Source organism: Candoia aspera, chromosome 2 (genome assembly GCF_035149785.1).
Source record: "Candoia aspera isolate rCanAsp1 chromosome 2, rCanAsp1.hap2, whole genome shotgun sequence".
In the NCBI taxonomy this organism is placed as follows: Eukaryota; Metazoa; Chordata; class Lepidosauria; order Squamata; family Boidae; genus Candoia; species Candoia aspera.
Window position 1 is genome coordinate 123,576,111 of NC_086154.1, and position 15,758 is coordinate 123,591,868.

Sequence of the window (15,758 nt, forward strand, 5' to 3'; positions counted from 1 at the left end):
CCTCAGTTTTAAATTTGGGAACTTTTGCAAAAGTTTTTAGCCTGCTTCTTCTTAAAATTCTATTACCTGTTGTCAGCAAATTCAAAATAATCAATGTTTTAAGCCTTCTCTCTTTTCTAATACAAGATACTTATTTTAAAAATACTAGTCATATCTGCTAGAAATTAGGTTTGCCCTTTACAATTCAAGATTAGACAATGTCAAGAGAAAAGTTTTCCACTTACAAAAACAATTGAATAAATAGTCAATACTTCATTTTCCACCATAACATAACACTCCCCACAAATTACTTATAATTTTAAGTTGTACTAATGGAATAATATAACATATACTTTTTGCTATGTCTCTACATTTCCTTTTAATTAAATAGCTATTATTTCCAAAACAATAATTACACTATAATCCTAAACATGCTCACTCAAAAGATCAAATTAATTTAATGTTATGTATTCTCATTTAAGTGTGAACTGCAGCCTTAAAGAGAAATATTAACTATATTGCCTGTATTTTTTATTTTATCCTGTAAAAAAGTCTAGAGAAGCTTCTGATTTACATCAGAATTGAACAAGTTGAAAAGATAATGCTTAAATCCTTTACACTGCTTCGGTAATGCAGGTTTCAATCAATCCATGAATCTGATGACACAGGTTATGATCCATGAAAGCTTACACAGTAATACATTTGCTGGTCTTTAAAGACTAAATGGTATCTATCATATCATTGAAGATGTTGAGTTTCATTTCCTTATATTTGTTTGTAATAGTGGATGCCTGTTCTCTCAAGCTTTGGTTCTACAAGTTATAATCTCATTTCAATGAAAATTAATTACTAAGCCTAAATTGCTCTGCACAAAAAGTTATGTTTGCAAAAAGTCCCTGCATATTGTGAAACTATTTGTTTTTAAAACCATGTCCAAAAGACAAATTCCAATTAAAAAACTGATTTTTTTTTCCACTTAGGACATTTTCATTGCACATGTATTTTTATCAACATATCTAATATATTGATATATTAATAGTACATAAAAACAGTAACTCTTACAGACAAGATACATTCTTTTCTTATTCCCTATGCAATTAACTACCATGTTTTGCAACTGCTTTTAAATATTAACTTTTTCAGATATCTTTCCTAATATCCTAAAAAGGAATTCATATTAAAGCTGTGAAGCATTTCCTCCACAACTCAGCTATGTTTCCAAAAGGTTCGATCTAAAATATAATCTCTCTGTTTCCTCTAATATTTAATTCCAACTTCAGGAACTAAGAAGTGCTGCTTCATAGAATGGGCATACCTACGCGCCTGCTTCTTAGTGGCGAGAGGGGAGGGGATCTTTCAATTTAAACGTTAAGAGTTGTTTGTTTCTCAGCCTCATAAAGCCCAGACGATTCTCGAGGAATTCGCTTTACTACCCCCGCCCTTTAAAAGCTTTCTCCTTCGCTTGCCTCGCGTGAGGCAAGTCCCAGACTTCGCTTCGGAGGAAAAAAAAATCAGAAACACACACCCCAGCCTCCAGGGTGGGTTTTGCCTCTTCCCTCCAAATCGTTGAAGGCATCGTTCGCCTGCCAGCTTAGGACCCGAATCCGTCTTAATTCGCAACCGACCGACCTGCTCTACCCCCCGAAGCAGTTTCGTCCCCAGGACCCCGGCGGAGCCTCCGTGTAAACAGCCCCCAGGCTGCGACTTCAGCAGGCCCCTCCGCAGGCACAGGGCCCTCTCCAGCCAGCACCGTTCACGCTCTCTCGGGGACAGGAGCCTCCCCCAATCCCGCATGACCCTGCGCTTCCCCGGTGGCCTCCGGGCCTTCTTACCCGACCCTGCCCCGGCAGAGACCCCTTGTCCTTCATCTTCCTAGCAAGAAAATAGGGAAGTCCTGACTTACCTGTCATTACTTTCTACGCCATCTTGGATCCACTTGTCAACGTCCTCACAAAGCATTGTGGGTAAAAAGTGTCTTCTTCCCCACCACCACCACCCTCCTTCGCCCCCGCCCCCCATCCCGGTTCTTCCTCGCGCATCCGGATCAGAGCGAAGAAAAACTTAAGCGACCGGGCGAGGAAGTTGCGCGCGGATCTGTTTTGCAAGCGCGAAAGGCGGCTGGAGATCGGTTTGTTGCCGGAGCAGTGGAAAAATGAGAGGGAAGGCAAGATGGTTGGTAGGCTCGGGAACTGCGATTTCTACACGGTTTTTAAAACTGTAGATAGCAATTAAGTCCTTCTGCCATTCGGAATCTGTCCTAGAAGCGGGTTCGCTATAAAATTTTTATTGTACTATACTGCATGTAGGAGTTAGAAGTAGTTCTAGTTGATATTAAAAAGAGTTTTAATCAAGCCGTATGTTAAATAATACAACTGAGTAGCAAATACCTGCCACTCTTTGAAAGACTAACCTCCAGCTATTTTTTTTCCAGCTTTCCAAGGATGAGTAACAAATTCTTAAAGGCAAACAGCATTTCAGACTTATCACTTAATCTGTTAGACATCATACAGTTTCATGCAAGTGAAGAGTTGGTGCATTTGTTTACTTATTTATGGTTTTACATAACTTTATGGTTTATTTTTTACATCTATGGTTTTACATAAATAAAACCAGGGAGAGTATCTGCTATTTCCTTTTATTTTCTCTCATGATAAGCACTTTCTGTGGTTTCTGAATAGGTTTATATTTCTTCAAATTTTTACTGAATTCTACAACTTGTGCTGCAGCAGTCACTAAGATCCTGTCTTGAAGCTATCAGTATCTGGAACAAACACAGGCCAGATTTTAAAAGAGCTACTTAAAATGATTGTACAGTGTAGCCTCTGGAGTTAGCTGGCAAATCTGGTTTGTTGCAAGACTTTGTTTATTGCATATTGATTTTAATTAACATGTTTATTTTCATTCCATTGAGCTAGTGCAGGGGTGCAAAACAAATGCAGCCTGGAAACTGCCTGGGGTTCCCAGCATCCTTTCTATGGACTTGAAAGCCCCTCCCAAGAGAGGGTGAGGGAATTAAATTGTCCCCTTATTTTCCTGCATGGGAGGCTTGTGGGGGTTTTCAGGACCAAAATGGGCACCTTACTTGAGGTGCCCATCTCTCCTCATAAAACTCCTGAAATTCCCTTTCAAAAGGGATCATGGCCTGATCCACTTTTGGAGTGCCACCTTGATCTGGCCCCTTGAGCAATGGAAGTTGCACATTCTGCAGCTCAGGTATTAAGGCTGCAGCTTTATGCTCTCACATTGAAGCCTTGGAGCAGTTTTGAGAAAGCTTGTTTAGAATTGGAGTTGTAGCACAGAGGATCCAATTGCAGGCTTTTGTTTCAGTCTGACACCATGGAAATGGCCTCAAAGGTAAAAGCAGGTTGCCTTTTAAGCACTGTGATTGGGTTTGTGCAACATACTAGGCTAAAATGTGGCTAATATAGGTATCTGGTCCAAGCCATGAAGATGGCAAAATATGTCATGATGTCATTGTACAAATTACTTGATTTATGAAATTTGCATCAATTGCCCCACCCCAGCACCTGGTGGCAGACTAGTTGGTGACTCTGGGTGTTGTTCAGTAATCCAAGTTGCATAAACAGAACCCATTGATGTAGTGCAACTTGACATAGCTAAGGTCTTTGCTCCAGCTTGCCTGCCTGGGCCCTTGAGGAGCTGCAATTTACTACTGTCAAAATGAAGGAGTCCATCCTTGTGGAATTGGGAATTTCAGGGCTGCAGGAGTGGAAGCTTAGCAGAAATTTAATTTCAGAGGCACTGGTAAATGACATTGTCCAGGGTTCAGAGTGGGATAAAGATTAGTTGAGTGCTTTGTATTTATTAGATGGTGCAAACCTAAACAATGCATTTATTCACTAAATACCATGGATAGTTAAACATGGGTTAATGTTTAGTGCAAAGACAGCCCAGGAGGAGGAATGTGCTCCATTTGATTTAATCCTGGATTCATGTATCTCACTAAGTCACAACATGATCTGATGGGTTTGGGCTTAGAGTGTTGTGTGAATCCAGCCATTGTGGCTTCTTAACAAAATCATGGCTTAGTACAATGCAGGAACCTACTCCTTGTTTGAAGAAGAAACAGAATTAGGAAAAGGCCTGCTCAGGTAGGAGCTGGTGCAACTCCAATCGAGGATGCTGGGTGCTCAGGAAAGCTGCACCCCTGCCTCTCAGGGAAAATATTATGGGAAAGGTGGGGCATGTGACTAGCCTAGCCCCTTCCACCGGAGAGCAATAGAGCAACTATAAGGAACTTGCTTTTCCTTCTATCCTATCAACATCTGACTTGGGACTAGTTTACCAAAAGGTTGGTGGCTATAGGAACAAAAGCCAGAAATTGTGATTCAAGAAAGGCCATCACCAAGGGAAGGTCAGCCAACTCTGAACTACATAGAAATATCAGCATATTGCTTACCACTTCTTTCTGGCTTGGGAGAACTGGTTTCCTCCTTTCCTATTCACTGTGTGTCATTGTCATGTTCCCCGTTGCAATGTGCATGGTACATTGTAACGTTTCACATGTCAACTTGCTGATGCGTGTTTTGGTTGGGAGGGGAGGAGGTTTCTTCTCCTGGGTTTGTTATCTGTATTCAGCTGTATGGAATGTGTTTGGGTTATTTTGTGTGTTCAAGGTTTTCTTCCCAGGACATCAGCAGAAATGGTCAACAGCACCTGCGATGGGGAATTTGAAATGGTTGGGAGAGGGGAGGGATTACGTTTGCACCGAGGGTTTTTAGTTTGTATTTGGCGCGCTTTTGCTCATTCTCAGCTTTCTCTGTATTTGCATACTATTCTTTAATAAATCAGATATCATTAAGTTCCTGCTTGTGAGTCTGAGTCTATTAGGATAGGCAACCATTACATAAAGCTGAGAATCTAAAAGTTTACCGTTAGCCCCTTTCCAGATTTATCTCGTGAGGGAGTAGTGCTAGTGATGACTGAACCAAAACCCCAAACCGGTGGAAGCGAGGTAGAGTAGGCAATCATTACAGTCATGTTGCGTTTGCAATTTGTGAGCTGAGGAACAGGGCCCATCCTTGTTTTAATGGAGATAAGCCACTTTGGGAGACAATAATTATCTAGAAAAAAATTGTTAAAATTGCACTCAGTCCACCCACCCATCCATCCATAATACTGTGTTTGACTTTTTTCCTTACAACTTCAGGACACAATTTGAATTAGCAGTGATAGCTAAGCTTCCAGTTTTGCTGTTCTGTGGTTTCTTTCACATTGATCATTGCAGGAAACATTCTGTTTATATTTTAAAGTTTAATCTCTTAAATAGTAAAGTTTGTCCTATGCATGATTTAAAGTTCTAGTTTTAAGGCTGTTGCTTGTGAAACAGAGGTAAATGGAATATACCAGTGGAGAACAAGTTTTCTGTTGCAATCTTCAAGATGCTGAAGTCACTAGAATTATGACATATAGTTTGATGATTGATATTAACTGCATTTGTAAATGTAGAATCAGCCATTTATTAGACCAGCCTTTCTCAGTCTAAGGCTGACCAGATATGTTTGGTCACCTTGATTGGGAATAATAATACTAACACATCAAGGGAGATATTTAACAACTGGGACATGATAAATGCATCTGAATACTGTAAGCATTTTCAGTTAAATAATTAGCTTAATATTTAGAATAAGCATTTTATGGATTACAAAAAGTACTTAAGACAAATTGATTATAACAGTATACTTTACAATAGATTACAGCCACAGTGTTTCAATCACTTACATCCTTTTAAATAGCATACTTACTAAAACTGAGCTATAAATCACAAAAAAGAGATGGCAACAACATAGACTGGTGGGCCATTCATGGCTCTGGACCTGGGTATCTTCAGGACAATCTTCTCCCAACTGTTTCTGGCCAGTAAGATCTTAACAGAAGAGACTTCCTTCAAATCCCTTCAGGGAAAATCATAGCAAGGTCCTTGCATGTGAGCCTTTTCAATCTCTACCCCCTTCTCTGGAAGGGTATTCACCCTGAGACCCATATGACACCTACACTGTTGGGTTTTAGAAAGGTAATTGAACCTGCTCTTTCAGCAGGCCTTTGGGGCAAATATGTTGTGAGCTGTTCCGTCTTGTGGGGTTTTGTCTGAACCTGAGTCACATAGTGATCTCGGGCATTGTTTGTGTTGTAATTGAAGTCTATGTATTTTTCTAACCATACATAGAGAAATTGAATATGAAAGCCATCCACAGTTGGCAATGATGGGAATGGTGTGGAAGCGCAATAAATTAGTAAGTAAATGTTGAAAAAAATCCACCTTCAAAACTTTGGCTTTAAGTTTTCAATTATTTCAGTGGTTGACCTTTGAATCTAAAGCGGAAAGATTCAGCACTGTGGCAAATGCAAATCAACTGCTACTGCAAACACCTTTCTTTTTGCTCTGCCTTGACTTCTTAGGCTGAAACAGTCTTCAGAGAGACCGATACTGAAACCCTGAATATTGACCTGTATGCAAAAGTATCATAAACCACCAGGTTTTTATTGTAAGAATATACTCATGAAGTTTGGCCACAGGGAGAGATGTCTGGGAGTTAAATTTAATTTATGTAGACTTCCGCTGAACATTTTCAAGGTAACTGCTCAGATAAGATAAATCATAAATTCATCATAAAAACTGAGTAAATAAATCACTAGGATACTGCATAGGCACTGTGGTGCCTGCAGGCAACACATTTCATTCCTGGCACAATTCTGTGCTGCTCTAGTTTCCTATCTCTATGTCAGAGTTGGGAAGAGAGGGCTAAGTCATAAATCAAGTTGGGGTCAAGGTAAGTAAACTAATAACAAACCTTGGTTATGGTAAGGCCAGAGTTGAACTCTGCCCTACCTTGGACATGTCTGAGTTTCAAGATGTGAACAATGCAGTTTGAGCACCATTGACGTGAATAAGTATGACATGCAGATGCAGCCTGTAAAAGACTAGGAAGTGATCCAGGGCAAAATATTGGGAGAATAACATGTTTTGTATTTGATATAAAGTGAAAGACCGCATAGCTCTGCAATTATTTTCTACAGTGACTCACAACTATGCAAACTACTATTACTACTACTATATTCTACAAATGTAATTTGTAATTCCCAGAGCCAAAGAAAATATATACCAGGACATATCAAAATTACAGCTCTTTATTACAAAGAATAAAACACATTACTCTCAATTGGCAATTTAATCCAGGCAGGTAGAAATCAACCCCTCTTTTTCAAACAGTCACATTCCATCTGAATGAACAAGTGTGGACTTGTGAATTTTCCAAATTTCAATTTGATCTATGGCTACTGTTTACTGCAACTCTATTTGGAAACAGCAGAGTTCTGTTATTCATGCCTTGGGTACCCAGATTATTATATGACAATGTATGCAGGACTATCAAATATTTCAGTTAGACAGGAGGCAGTAGCATAGAACATGGTAAGGGATAGGCATTTGGATTTTTTACACCAATTTGGCATGAGTTGCATTGATTATTTGGACTGTGTGTTGCTTCAGAAATGATTTGGAAAAGGTGCTTCAGAGTATGAGGAAGCATGAATGTACTACCTATTTACAACTCTTCAAAGCAGGTACGTATTTTATTAGGATTTCAATTGCTCTCCACTTTCCATGCAATAAGATGCAGCTGCTTTAAAGAGTTCCACACTACAGTAATGTATGTTTGAGCTCCTGCATGTTCCAGAGCATGACATACTCCCTGCATGTATTTGCTTCTAGAACCAATACAAAGAGATAATCTTCCTAACCTGTATTAGGAGAAGATAACCTTTTTCAGTCTAGTGATCACACAATGGCATCCTATAAGCCATGCTTTAAAAAAGGGGGGGGGCACGATGAGGCCAGGACCAAGTAACAGTACCAACAGAGTAGGCAAGTACCAAGCTAAAAAAATCTAACATTAATTTTCTAGAAACACAGGTAAATAAAGTGGTAAATTACGTTGCCGAATTTTGGCAGCACCTGATATGGGAACTCCAGATGCCAAGCTAGAGCAGCAGGGCCTTGTATCCAGCCCTGAAACCAGGGGTTGCCATCTGTATGGCTCACATCTGTCACATGGTTGAAAGGACTGGGTCAATAGTATCGGCCATGTGATTGTGAAGATAAGTACTGTAAGCAAGCCAATACTTCTGTTACCTGCTTTAAAATGGATTTTAAGTAGCATTTTATTTTAAACTGTCTTGGTTTTAGCAATGGGCCAAATTGCTGCTGCTGCTGTGGATGGGGTGATTTCTCTGTACCTGCAGCACCCGCCCCCCCAGCAGATGCTGAAGATATGCAGAGGGTTCAGTGGTAGGAGAGACGATAAAACCTTTTCCTGCATAAGATTTTTTTATCCAGCAACCTATGTATATTAACTGATTTTGTGGAGTGGGCCTGCTGCTGTTTTTCTTTACTCTTTTAATAGTTGCTGTGCATTTTTTTAAGTATTGTAAATTACTGGAGAATACTTCTTGCTTTTTAAGCTTTTAAATAATAAATAGCTATTCAATATGTTTTGTAACTTACTCACAGAACAGCCTTGAGCTACAGGGGATGCTGTTAAATGAGCTGAGATGGAGATGGAGAGAGAAGGAGCATTAGCTTAAAAAGAATAGGATACCATACATCTATATGTCATGGCCACGGATGGTATTCAGTGCTCAAGATCCGCCACCAAAATGTCACAAAAATAATGAACATGAGAAGAGAATAAAACTAAGAGCAAAGAACAAAGTTGTCTGATATTTAAAAGTACTGGAATATTTCTGAAAAGCAGGGGGGTGGGGGGTATCATAAAGGCCATATGGAAGCTGGGCTGGGCCCCTGAATTCCATTTTTCCAGTTTCTTAAGTCCCTGAAATCTCTGCTGGTGTCCATCAGGCTTTCTGCTCCACCTTTCAATGCAATCTTAGAAAATAAAAATGATAGCGTTCAGCTTTGTTTGGGAATGTGTCCACATGTGAAGGAGGAGGAAGCTGAAGTGGTAGCAACGTTCAGGGAGGCTAGAAGGAATAATCTGTATTCTGGTAAATTGGATTTTGTGACTAGGTCCACATCAACCACATCAACCATTTTGCTTTATAGCTTCAGATAACCTGGCCCGTAGCCATTTAGGGCTTTAAAGGCCATTATCAGCACCTTGTATCAGTCCTAGAAAGGGAATGAAAACCGATGCAGGCAGTAATGCATTGGCATTATATGAGCATATTGGTCAATCCTGTTTCACGATTCTGTGCATCTAACAAAGTTAAAATATAAAACCAGACAGAAGAACACCACACACAGCAGCAGCAGCCAGGGTAAAAACAGACTTATCAACCATGAATCAACATAACCAAGTATGGACTCAGCCACACCTCCTGATCCCCAGGCCTGGTGATGAAACCAAATATTTAAGGCCTTATAAAAAAGCCAACAGGGTCAGGGCAATTCTAATCTCTGGGAGAATGATATTCTAAGGGGTGGGCACCACGACAGAAAAGTCTCTCTTTCTGGGCCATACCAGATATTTCTTGACAGACAGAACCCAACTCTTCTGCTGGACCTAATGGGACGGGTAGACATAATCAGGGAGAAGCAATCCCTCAAATAACCCAGCCCCATGCCCTTTGTGCTTTATGAATTGCAACCAGTGCCTTGATTTGAACCCAGAAGCAAACTGGTAACCAATGCAGCCTACAGAACAGAGGGGTAACAGCTGCTGATTGAGTATACATAACTGCCCGCACTGCCACATTCTGTACCAGCTGTAGCTTCCAGATACTCTTCAAGGACATCCCTATGTAGAACACATTGCAGTAGTCCATTTGAGAGGTTACCAAGGCATGAGTGACCATAAGCAGGGCCTCATGGTCCAGGAAAGGGCGCAATTGGTGCACAATGGAAAGCTGTGCAAAGGTCCTCCTGGCCATGACTGCCAGCTGTTCCTTGAACAGAAGCTATGAGTCCAGGAGGACCCCGAGATTGTGCACTGCTTCTGTTGGGGAAGTACAGCCCCATCCAGAACTGAAAATGGAAAACCCTGGAACCACAGGGCCCTAGTACCTAAAGCCACTCAGTCTTGCTAAGGTTGAACTGAAGCCTGTTGTTCCTCATCCAAACCCCCACAGACACCAAGACAGAACCTCCATGGCAACACTTGGGTGGCCTGCCATAGGGATGTAAATCTGAGTATCAGCAGCATACTGATGATACCCCATGCCATCGGATGACCTCTCCCAGCAGCTTCATGCGGATGCTAAACAGAAGAGAAAGAACTGACCCCTGCAGGACCTGCAAAGCAGAGAATGTGGGCTGGACCTCTCCTCCCCTGTCAATACTGACTGGAACTGGCCCCAGAGAAAGGAAGAAAACCAGCACAACACAGTACCTCCCAATCCCCAGAGCCAATCTAGAAGGATATCAGTTTTGCTATCCTGTTTTGAACATGAATTTTCCAGGTAATTTTATCCATATAAGATGTGTTGCAGTAACTCATAGGAGAGGTTACAGGTCATATTACGCCTGCCTCCACTGTAAATTGAAGCCAATGCATAGCCCTTTGGATTGGGAAATTTAGCCAGTCACACTTGGAGGACACCAAGCTGGAGAAGGCTGTTCTGAGCCATCAAAAGAAACATTTGAAGACTGGACTATTTCAGTTCAAAATCCTCTTAATTATATATAATGGCTTAAGAAAATAGTCAAGAAAAAGATGGGAAGTTGGAAGGAATCTCTGTAGAAAGGTTGTCCCGTCAATCTTTTCCAAGAACAAAGTAAAAAATATTCAGCAGGTTGAAAAAAAAAAATGCTTTGGAGTTAATTTTCAGTAAGTTGAATGTTCCAACTCATCCCAGTTCCCTTCATCAATCTGATTATGTGCCATCAAGTCTGTTGATTCTTCGTGACCACAAAGCTAGACATTCTCTAGGATGATCTGTCCCCAACCTGGCCTTTCATGTCTTCCAGTGGTGCACCCACCACCACTGCAATCAAGTCCAGCCATCTTGCCACTGGTCATCCTCTTCTTCTCTTTCCTATCCCCTTTCCCAGCACTATAGATTATTCAAGAGAGCTTGAATAATCTTGCATAATGTCTCCAACATATGATATTTTGAGCCCAGTTGGTCAAAACAGAAATAAAACATAAGGCTAATTGTGCCACCTGTCTCAGCCCTTGATTCTGTTGCCAGTTTACTCACAACGTGAGAATGCGTATCATCTTGATGGAAGTGATAATTATTTCAAACTAAGAGATTTTGGAAATTCAAGAAAATACGTTTGCGATGCATTTCCTATTGCTGAGAACACGTGTTGAGTGTTAATTTCCCCATGCTTGCTCCTTGAACAAAAAGTATTAAGTTTTTCATTAGAGTACACAGCAGCTTTCTCCAACTCTAATTACAAATCAGCCATTAACCAGAGGGAAAAAAAGAATGTCTTTCTGCACAGAAAGATTCGTTTGGTAGTAAAGTTCATGTTATCAGTTACTCCAGTTACCTGTTGAAAATGAAGGGGTTGCATAACAACAAATAGCCTAGAGTTTAATCTAGTGCCATAAAATGAATAATTTAGTATTTTATTATTGGGCTGCAAGCTATTCAGGTTGGACCAATGGTTAATTGATGCTCAGTACTTTAGTCAAGAAAATAAGTATTCAAGTTGAGAAGCAAACTATTTTTTCCTGCATTTTCCTGGGTTGAAGGGACCTGGGGGAAAGTAGTTAATCACCACTCCTAATTGTTATTTGATCTACTCTCTATAGCAGGAGGTAAGGAATTTGTGAGCCATGAGCCAATTGCAGTCCTCAAGCCCCTCTCCAAGCCTTTTGAAATCTGGAAGTAGGCTACCCAAAGTGTTTTCCAACTTGGGGGATGTAGGTGGTGGGAATCATCAAGGAAGTAGAGTTTATGGATTCTTACCACTGAGTTGGTAACATCTGCAGCCCTTAGAGCTGAAAATATTGCCTTTCATACTACAGAATTTTTCCTTCTCTTGCTTTGGGTTTATATGACTTACGCTGATCTACTCAGTGCATTCAGAGAAACTAGAACAGGTTCAGGGAAAGGCAGCTAAACATTGTGAAGAGAAATTGAAGGAACTGGAAATGTTTAGCCTTGAGAAAACTGAGGGTTATGAGAGCATTCTTTCAAATGTTGAAAAGACACAAAATAAGGGATTTAAATTACACAAAGGCAGATTCCAGTTGAATGTTTGACAAATCTTGCTAACCATAACAGTCTGACATTGGAATCAATTACCCAGAAAGGCAGTGGGCTTTCCTTCAATGGCTAAGTTCAAGCTGAGACTATCCAAGTCCAATAATTTGGATTCTTGCACAGAGGATTGAGACCTGAGGGACTAAATCACGCTTTCCACTCTGATTCTTATATGAAGATATAATTAAAGGTAGAGATTTGATGTATCAGAGATATAAGAGCAAAGCAATGCACTAAATATAGGGGCACATATTAGTTTGGGTTAGGGATGTTGGAACACACAAGCTTTTATTTGCCCCATGCTCTTTTACCATTTAGAAACTACAGAATGCAGACAAAGTTCTCCAGATCACCTCAGGAAGTTTCTCTGGTAACATGTAAAAAATGTAGACACCCTTCCCTTAGACAGTGTTCTATTAAAAGTGACATGATACTCTGTAAAGCATACCCAAAATCCAAATCACATTTAAAAATCAGTACCCTGTATCGATAATGATGCTATCCATTACAAAGTAAAAAACAGCCAACCTTGTGCCCTTCAAATGTTTTGAATGACAACGCCCACATAGCACAACTTATGACTCAAAATACTAAGAGGGGTTGTCTAAAACATTCAGCAGGCACCAGGTTATTTTTTAACCTTATAGTGGATACTATATTTACACTGGTATTTAAGCAAAATTTGTGGCTTTGGTAAGCATACTTAATAAATCATCCTATTACTTTTTATATGACTTATTTCTCACAACATATTAAGCCATAGTGCAGTTTATTTAATTTTGGCTTAAGTTACATGAATCCAGCCATTTTATTTTACAAACCATAGTTTATGGTTTAGTATGTTCTGCAAATCCAACCATTTGTCATTTACTCATACCTCAATTAACTGAACCATGGTTTAGCTCATCATGTGACCTAATCCTATACAAAATAGTCTGTATAGTAGTAGTAATTGTCTAGAAGCATTAAGTGCCAATGAGTAATAAATCTATATTTTTATATTCAAGCACAACAGGGTTGCATGGCATTACCAAAACATAAGGACTACTCCTATTCCTTATTAAAAGTATGTCTCAGGTAGACTCCCTAACAATTAACAGACTCTTGCTCAGAAAAATTAGTGCATACATTCTGATCTACCTCATACTCTAGATCAGTGTTTCTCAACCTTGGCAACTTTAAGATGCTGACTAGGGAATTCTGGGAGTTGAAGTCCAGACATTTTAAAGTTGCCAAGGTTGAGAAACACTGCTCTAGATAAATGTAATAAACATTCAGCACATTATCTGACACTGTAATCCCAACTTTCTACCATTGCTCCCAAAGGTTCATGGGGGTATACACCAAGAATGCTATTCTGCTGGGGGATGACCAAAAAAGGGAAGTAACTTTATCCATTTGAAAGAAACTGTGTGGGGAAGTTGCAATTGCCAAGTGTTTCAGAGCACAAAATCAGCTATTTCTGTTAGCCTCCACTGTAACTTAACCTGCTTTTCAAATTAGTTTTTGTCCCATTTTCTTATCTTATATGCAATCCACCATTCCTTTCTTCAGAATTTTATTCAATTGGATTGAAAACTGAGTTAAAGATGGAACTTCAACTGGGCTTCATTAGCTCTTGAAGAAAAAGGGTTTGCATGTTAATATACCATTCCAGTCTGACTCATGCAGATTAAGTTGTCATATGCACATATTAGCTGCTTTCCACAGGGAAGGGTTAAGGAAAGTACCACTATTTTTACTACAGCTACCTATACAGCAATACTAGTACAATCAGCAGTAGTAGTACTTTGTGGATACAACTTGCACTAAACAATCTTTAAACCAGCTTTATATATCACAGGGAAAATATACAGCCCATGCAAGACATCATTAATGACTTGCCATTAGACCAGGTTCATGTACAATTAAGTAAACCAGTTGTAATTCAAGGGATATTAGGGTAAGAGTAAGATAAAGGCAAAATACCTACCAGCTTATTTCAGTAAATTGTGGCTTTCCCACTATGGGTTCAAACACACTGCATACTGGAGTCATACAGAGAGGCCCTTCAAAAGAAGTGCTTTTTCAGTTTGTTAACAGTCTGTAATCTAGAAAAGTATCTTGTTGGAAGGGGTGTTACTTTCATCTGGATTACACAATACATATATAATGCAGTTGGTTTGGTTGTTGTGTTCTGGGATCCCAGCCACCAGATTTTTTAAATTACAGTACAGACATGGCCAATTATGGTTTATTCAACAAACTTTGATTAAGCAATGACTAAATGAAGTGCATGTGCCAGGTCTCTGTTGTCTCTGATGAGTGTTTAAAAGTGGTTTCTAGGTGAAGGCAGAAGGAATCATAGGGAAAATAAAAGTATATTTGTCATATAAGTTGAATGTCATATAAGGAGCATTGGAGGCACCACTTTTATGGTGGACAGAAGCTTGGGAGAATCTAGGATTGCGTTACAGAAAAAAGGGCAACTGGCATTTGTTCAAATCCACAGAACTGCAAACTGAAGAGTGGACAGATAATTTCTCTGCTCTTTGCCACTGAAAATCTTTTCTAAGTGTTGTAGGAAATTCTGTATAAAGTGGAACATGGCACAAGAATCTAGGAGAATCTAAGAGAGGTTACCTAAAATCAAGTAGTGGCACCTTCTGCGATCTTTGAAGGCAGTGGAAAACACTGTGCAATATAGCAAAGGCAATAGAGTTAATTGACATTGGCTTTCTGACACGTGTAACTTTAGTAAAAGCAGCAAGAAATTAATCTCTCAATTTTGCACACCTTAATATGTATGAGAATCAAGCATTGCTTAGATACTTACTGGGCTTGTGTCACAACACGGGGCAGCACAATACAGCCACATGTAGTATGCTGGACAAGCACTTTATGTAAAGTATTGTATATTCTGGCCCTTTGCTACAGTAACAAGACACCATGTGCACTTAAATCAAAGGTCTACATGGCGAAGAAAGGGGTGGCTGCTTTCTTCTGGGAATCCATCCATTGCCCTTTCCTACCCCAGAGAGCTCCCCTATACTGAAGAGACATTTGGGGGGGGGGTTGGAGGGGGATATTCAGAAATACCACTTTCCATCCTCCTTTTCTAGGGCATCTCTCTAACCCAAGCCCTTAAGTGAGGCCCCGTTCTGAATAGTGTCTGACCATGAGGTCACTGAAAGCTCTGTGTGCACTCACTTAAGAGTTTCCTGTAGAAAACAATGAGATACAAAAGCAACAGATAAACTATCAACAATTCTTATACAGAATAGTAAATCTCAGAATGAACCTGAACAAAATTTGCCGGTACAAGCAACTGATGTATTTACATCATACCATGCAAAATGGAATAAAACATGTAACATAAATATTTCTTTGTTTATATAGGCTACGATTCAACTTTTGAGCATGGCCAATGAAACTTGTTCTTTTGAACAGGAGAATCCCACCCTTTACTTCGTATCACATCACAATCTCCTAATGAAAATTTGCAAGTTGCCAAGTAGTATAAAGGAATGCAATTTAAAAAAATGCAAGCTCAAAGCATTAGCCTCGATGTATCCAAGGCACTTGCATATGCACACTGTTGCACT

General features: G+C 39.8%; 1 protein-coding gene and 1 long non-coding RNA gene across 3 annotated transcripts in view; one reads left to right on the forward strand and one right to left on the reverse strand.

The window, feature by feature from the left end:
• The window catches only part of HELZ (helicase with zinc finger), a 147,423-nt gene extending 145,489 nt beyond the window's left edge, over nucleotides 1-1,934 (reverse strand). The window contains exon 1 of one of the 2 annotated variants that reach the window (XM_063293483.1): nucleotides 1,883-1,934. The gene's annotated coding sequence lies outside the window, so the exon portion shown is untranslated. The remainder of the gene's footprint in view (nucleotides 1-1,882) is intronic. The other variant, XM_063293485.1, reaches the window with a different exon arrangement.
• A 340-nt stretch (nucleotides 1,935-2,274) lies between these two features.
• On the forward strand, nucleotides 2,275-7,814 carry LOC134490438 (uncharacterized). Its single transcript, XR_010067212.1, has 3 exons — nucleotides 2,275-2,982; nucleotides 3,112-3,333; nucleotides 6,400-7,814. It is a non-coding gene; the product is annotated as an uncharacterized LOC134490438 (long non-coding RNA).
• Nucleotides 7,815-15,758: the final 7,944 nt, after the last annotated feature.